The sequence below is a fragment of the Homarus americanus genome, unplaced genomic scaffold (assembly GCF_018991925.1).
Source record: "Homarus americanus isolate GMGI-L3 unplaced genomic scaffold, GMGI_Hamer_2.0 scaffold23617, whole genome shotgun sequence".
NCBI lineage: Eukaryota > Metazoa > Arthropoda > Malacostraca > Decapoda > Nephropidae > Homarus > Homarus americanus.
In genome coordinates, this window is record NW_024720711.1 from 1,730,547 (window position 1) to 1,736,939 (window position 6,393).

The following is a 6,393-nucleotide window of genomic DNA, read 5'->3' on the forward strand; positions in this document are numbered from 1 at the left end:
ATAACTATATTCTAAATCCCCAACTCATAACAGTAATAATACAAGATTAATACCATATGTTGGAGTTTAATAAACTTTCTATAGGAGCAACTTTTCTAGACTACTACAAATTCTAAATTGCAATTTAAAATATGTATGCCCTTTTTGACGCAATTTAATGTTGACACTGGTGTATATACTATTCAACACAGTATGGTGGCTCACTGGCAAGGTACCTGTTGTGGTTGATGGAGGCCTCGGGTTCGACTGCCAGATGGACTAAAGTCATGTTGAACTGGACGAGGCAGTGACAGGATTTTTAATGGTTCGTAAGTAAAATTTATTTTTAACAGTGATGTTGGGGCTGGTGCAATGGAATTACTGTACAATAGAGAAAGAAGCTGTGGCTCTACTTATGGCACTGGAAAAGTTTAACATATATCTTGGCAACACCTACCAGAAAATTGTAGTTTACAGTGACCATAATTTATTGCAGTTCAGAAGTCGAATGAAAAACAAGAATCAGAGACTTAATAGATGGTGATTAACTCTGCAGGGAAGGACTTGGTATGTTGTGTAGGAGTGAGGGAAGGACTTGGTATGTTGTTCAGGAGTGAGGGAAGGACTTGGTATGTTGTTCAGGAGTGAGGGAAGGACTTGGTATGTTGTGTAAGAATGAGGGATGGACTTGCAGTATTGTGTAGGAGTGAGGGAAGGACTTGGTATGTTGTGTAGGAGTGAAGGAAGGACTTGGTATGTTGTGTAGGAGTGAGGGATGGCCTAGCAGTATTGTGTAGGAGTAATCCACAAACAGCAAATATAAAACATGTTAATAGCGATCAAATACTGTATGACCACACACACACACGTTGCCGCCACCACTGCCGTACCTCTAATGATCACTGGTGACTGGCGAACCCGAGGTGCTTCGATTTCTTGATTCATTGGTTCGCTTTACTGATTCATATGAAAATAATCGACTGGACGGCGGAAAGAACACCATACATGATTGGTCCGTCATTTATAATCTCATTAATTTTCTTAAATCACTTCTATCCACCATTAGCTAAAATAAAACTGATAATTATTAAGGAAAGATAGTCATGAGTTTCGAAGCTTCGTCAACGATCCGCTCTTACGTCACTAAACTAGTCCACAACCACACAAGCAGTTGGCTTCCACGGTTAGCATAAGCGTAATACTTCCATTACTATTTTTATTATTATTACTATTATTATTATTTATTATTATTATTATTATTATTATTATTATTATTATTATTATTATAAATATTATTATTATTATTATTAGTAGTAGTAGTAGTAGTAGTAGTAGTAGTAGTAGTAGTAGTGGCAGGTGTGGATTGCAGGAAGCTAGACCAGTGTCGGAACCCACGTCGCAGGGAGCCGACACAGGCGGCCACAGTGGATATCGCCGGGACCCAACTTCCCGATGATATCCGAAATGATAGCAGTGAGTCTACTCAACCCGATAATGTAGTACTAATAAATGCTGCTCCCTCAGTAGCAGGTGTCCACGAGGAGAATGAGAGACAGCCGCCTCAGTGGAATGGCATGTCGATGGAAAATGCAGGCGTATGGGTCAAAGAAACCTACTCAGAAATTGTCAAGTGGTCGCCCGCTAACTTATTTGAACCACCCAAGTGTGCGGCCACCAAAGAAATGATTCGGGAGATGACTCACTTCATGACTGATTACACTCAGGACCGCTTCCTCGCCCCCCTAGCTCTTCAAATACTGGCAATAATACCACATCTATTTTGTCAGAGGACACACACAAAGGCTAAGCACAAAGAAAATGTGGCAGCAATGAAGAGAAGGTTGACAATGTGGCAGACTGGGGCCCTAGATGATCTCCTATGTGAAGCAAGAACACTGCAGGAGAGACTAAAATCTACGGGTGACGGAAAGCAAAACACCGATGACGTGGCAAGAAAATTTGGAAACAAAATGCGTGTGGGAAAAGTGTCTCTCGCGGTAAGATCTCTAACACATGAATCCTCCGGTGGAGTGATGCCAATAAACAGAGCGACATTAAAACTATTGAAAGAGAAACATCCCCCTGCAAGCGAAGATGAAGGCATCAGGCTCCAGGGTGCCTATATCCCACCAAACGCTGTCCTGTTCGAGAAAATAACAGGAGAGATGGTGTGGAAAAAGGCACTGAAGACTCGAGGAGGAGCCGGCCCCTCAGGTCTGGATGCAAACGGTTGGAGAGTCATCCTCAGCACAAACAAGTTTGGCCCTGTAGCAAGCGATCTCTGCACTGCCATTGCCACCCTTGCAAGAAAGCTTGCATCCTCTTGCTGCCATCACCTCCAGGCTCTGACGGCCTGCCGCCTTATTCCTCTGGAAAAGAAACCAGGATGTAGACCTATAGGGGTGGGGGAAGTGCTGAGGCGGATCATCGGAAAGTGTATAATGGAGGTGGTAAAGGATGATGTCAGGGCAGCAGCAGGGAACCTACAAGTGTGTGCTGGCCACCAGGCTGGTGGGGAGGCGGCCATTCACGCCATGAGATTGATATTTGAGCAGCGTGATTGTGAGGCCGTTCTCCTGGTGGATGCTTCAAACGCATTCAACATACTTAACCGCAAGGCGGCACTGCACAACATCAAGATCAAGTGTCCTAGCTTTGCGATGTATGTTGAAAATTCGTACAGGAATCCTTCAGACCTCTACGTAGTAAACAACAAGGCTCTACGAGGTGATACCATCCTACAGTCGACCGAGGGAACAACACAGGGGGACCCCGTTGCAATGGCAATGTATGCAATAGGCCTATCAGTGCTCCAACAAGAAATAAAGTATGAAACAACTGGGGTCAAACAAGTGGCATATGCTGATGACCTCACAGGAGCAGGAAAAGTGGAGGACATCAAAAAGTGGTGGGACCTGGTAACATCGCGAGGTCCACAAATAGGGTACCACCCAAACGCCAGCAAATCCTTCCTCATCGTGAAGCCAGATCATTATGATCGGGCTGTGGAGGTTTTCGGCGAAAGTGAGGTCAAAATAACTAAGGACGGCCAAAGACATCTAGGCGCAGTAATTGGCACTACGGACTTCAAGACCCAGTACGTAGGGGGAAAGGTGAATGAGTGGGTTAGCGAAATCCATGCTCTATCGGAGATTGCTAACACAGAGCCACATGCGGCCTTTGCAGCATTCACACATGGAGTCAAGCATCGTTGGAACTACCTGATGCGTACCATCCCTGAGATCCGACCCCTCCTCCACCCTTTGGAAGAAGCAATCAGTGTCAAGCTCATTCCCAAACTAGTGAAACACCACGACTTAACCCCAGTAGAAAGAACACTTCTTGCACTTCCACCAAGACTGGGAGGGATGGGACTAACTAATCCAGAGGAGATTGCTGACTCTGAACATCAAAATTCACTTAAGCTCACGGCAGCCCTCACTGACCACATAATAGCCCAGAATGCAACAGGGGAAGTGGACACCAGCGAAGTTAATAAGATCCGTAGGTCCATTACAACAGATCGGCAGCACTGCCAAAATGACATGTTGCAGCAACTATTGCTGCAGGTTCCAGAAAATTTGACAAAAAAAGTAGCTATAGCGCAGGAGGTGGGCGCCTCGAACTGGTTAACTACGTTACCGATAAGGGCAAATGGTTTCAGCCTTAACAAACAAGAATTTACAGATGCCATTGCTCTAAGGTACGGTTGGCCAGTAGATGGTTTGCCCTCCCAATGCGTGTGTGGCTATTCCTATGATGGCGATCACGCCATGGTTTGCAAGAAGGGGGGCTTCATATGCATGAGGCATGACGAGGTAAGGGATCTCACAGCAAATATGTTGAAGGAAATCTGCCGGGACGTCATGGTAGAACCGACCCTCCTTCCACTGGATGGCGAGATCCTCCAACACAGGACCTCAAACACATCTAACGAAGCCCGTGTGGACGTCAGTGCTCGAGGATTCTGGACGCGGGGACAGCGAGCTTTCTTCGACATCAGGATTTTTGATCCCATGGCCGTTTGTCACCGTAACCTAGCTCTCGATGCTGCGCATAGGAGGAACGAGAACGACAAGAGAAGGGCATATGGGGAGAGAATTCAAAATGTTGATCAAGGCAGCTTCACTCCTCTAGTGTTCACAACCTCTGGTGGGATGGGCCCAAGTGCAAGATGTTTCTACGCCAGACTCGCGGAGCTGATCTCCGAACAGAAGCAGCAGCCCAGAAGTTATGTCACAGCCTGGATGAGATGTCGACTGTCCTTCTCTCTCCTTCGGTCGGCTTTGCTCTGCCTCAGGGGAACGAGAGCTTCTGCCCCTACTCCGACAACTGCTGCAGATATTGACTATGAGGCTACAGTCACGGAATGCCGCATGGATCTGCGGCTCAACTAATTTAACACAGATAGGATAGCTTCTTATGTATTAGGATATTTAATATTAAGGTAAATAAATGGTGGCGAAGGTGTGGCTATTGGGGGAGGCTGGAGGCCACGTTAAAAAAAAAAAAAGTAGTAGTAGTAGTAGTAGTAGTAGTTGGGGTTTTAGGCCGTGAGACGTGAGTTAATGTTCGACTGATGACTCGCTCTTTGCTCATGAAGAATATCAAAATCATCAAATATTAATTTATTTTTCTTTCTAGGGTGTGTAGATGGGAGGAAGGGTGTGTGGATGGGAGGAAGGGTGTGTGGATGGGAGGAAGGGTGTGTGGATGGGAGGAGGGTGGGTGGGAGGAAGGGTGTGTGTGGATGGGAGGAGGGGGTGGTGGGAGTAGGGTGGGTGGATGGGAGGGAGAGTGTGTGGATACGGGGAAGGGTTTGTTATTTATTTTAGATTGTTTGGCTCTCTGAGGCTGGTTTGAGGTTTACGGCTGACTAGCTGAAGTGAACGGCTGGCTGGCTTAGGTGAATGGCTAGCTGGCTGAGGTGAATGGCTGGCTGGGCTGAGGCAAATATCTGGCTGGCCAAGAACCCCACCAAACAGATCCTCAATGCCAGACAGGCTGCATGTCGTCATTGGCAAGTACGGCAAGAACTGGCTCCAGACTGTATCTGCACCTGCGCCAGTGTTGGTCAAGTCTGGTCTTGAATGAGCTCACTCTCGGTGCTGTCACACTCTCTGGCAGAGTGTGCCAAGAGTTTACAAACTCAGAAAAAGTTTGCCTTGACAATTTTCCGAACTTGTGGCTTCTTCAACCATAAGCTGTGACCACCCGCCCCGCTAGGCTAGTGGGGCACGTCCCCCAGCTCCAGGTATGAACCCTCGACTGTGTAATGCCCTCCGAGTTGTTTATAAACTTCAGTTAAGTCGCCCCTTGACTACCTGTAGTATAAGCTAGGCAATTCCTGTAGGGGGAGGGATATAAAATTTGCCCCACTTAAGAGTTTGATAAAAAACAAACAAATATGAAGCACTATGAGTGTATTGTATGTGGAGATTAAAGATTCACATGGTATACTGTGCGTGTAAACTGAGAATATAATGATTATAATAATAATAATAATAATAATAATAATAATAATAATAAAAATAATTAACTGTACTGTACGACGAAGCCTAGACTATCACTCCCGCCTTGCTCCCAGCGTGGCGACGCCCGCAGTAACCCGCCCCAGTGCCGGGGGGGTGGGGGGTCGATTTGAAACGTTCTCATCATTCAATCCGCCCTACCCTCAATCTCAGTGCGCTGTAAAAGTGGCCCGCGGGCATAAGACTACATAAGGAGCAGACTGAGGCGACATTGCCAGGCGTTTCGCCCCAGTCCTTGCAGCCAATCCCGTGACAAACTTAACACAAAGCACCTGTTAACTGTCAACACTCTGGTGAGCACGAGCCGAAGCTGCCATCTATGGGCCTATTCGCATCGCCGCCTTTCATCTCGAGATCATAGCGCGCCGCGAGGCGTGAGTGGGCCTCACTGGCAGCGCATACGGCTGTAACACCGTCATAGGGTGTTTTGACGGCCCGGGCTCTTGAACATTTAGCTTTGACAATTTGTTCCTAACACACTCTTCTGAGAACAGAGTGTTCGCCAGTGCTGTACCAAACCGTCTTTCATGAAACACACGGGGAGTTTGTTCGCATTCTATCTTGTGAACACTGAGGAAAATAATCTGTTTAACGCCTCCGCTTTGTCCTGATCTGAGTCTGCCTAACTACCATCTTCAAGTTTTGGATCTGCTACTCCCACACGAGTCTTTAATCTCAACTTTGCGTAACGGTAGAAAGCCTTTGGGTTTTACTTGACCTTGCTTGCAATCCGCCTCTCAAACTCTTTTCCATCCTTCTACACTCTGGCTTTGCTTGTTATCCCATTGATGTGACACCATTTGTAAGGGCGATAATTTTATACTATTCTTTCCACCTTATTTCTTAAAGTAAATTGACCTATTTTCTTTTTCTAAGTTTATTT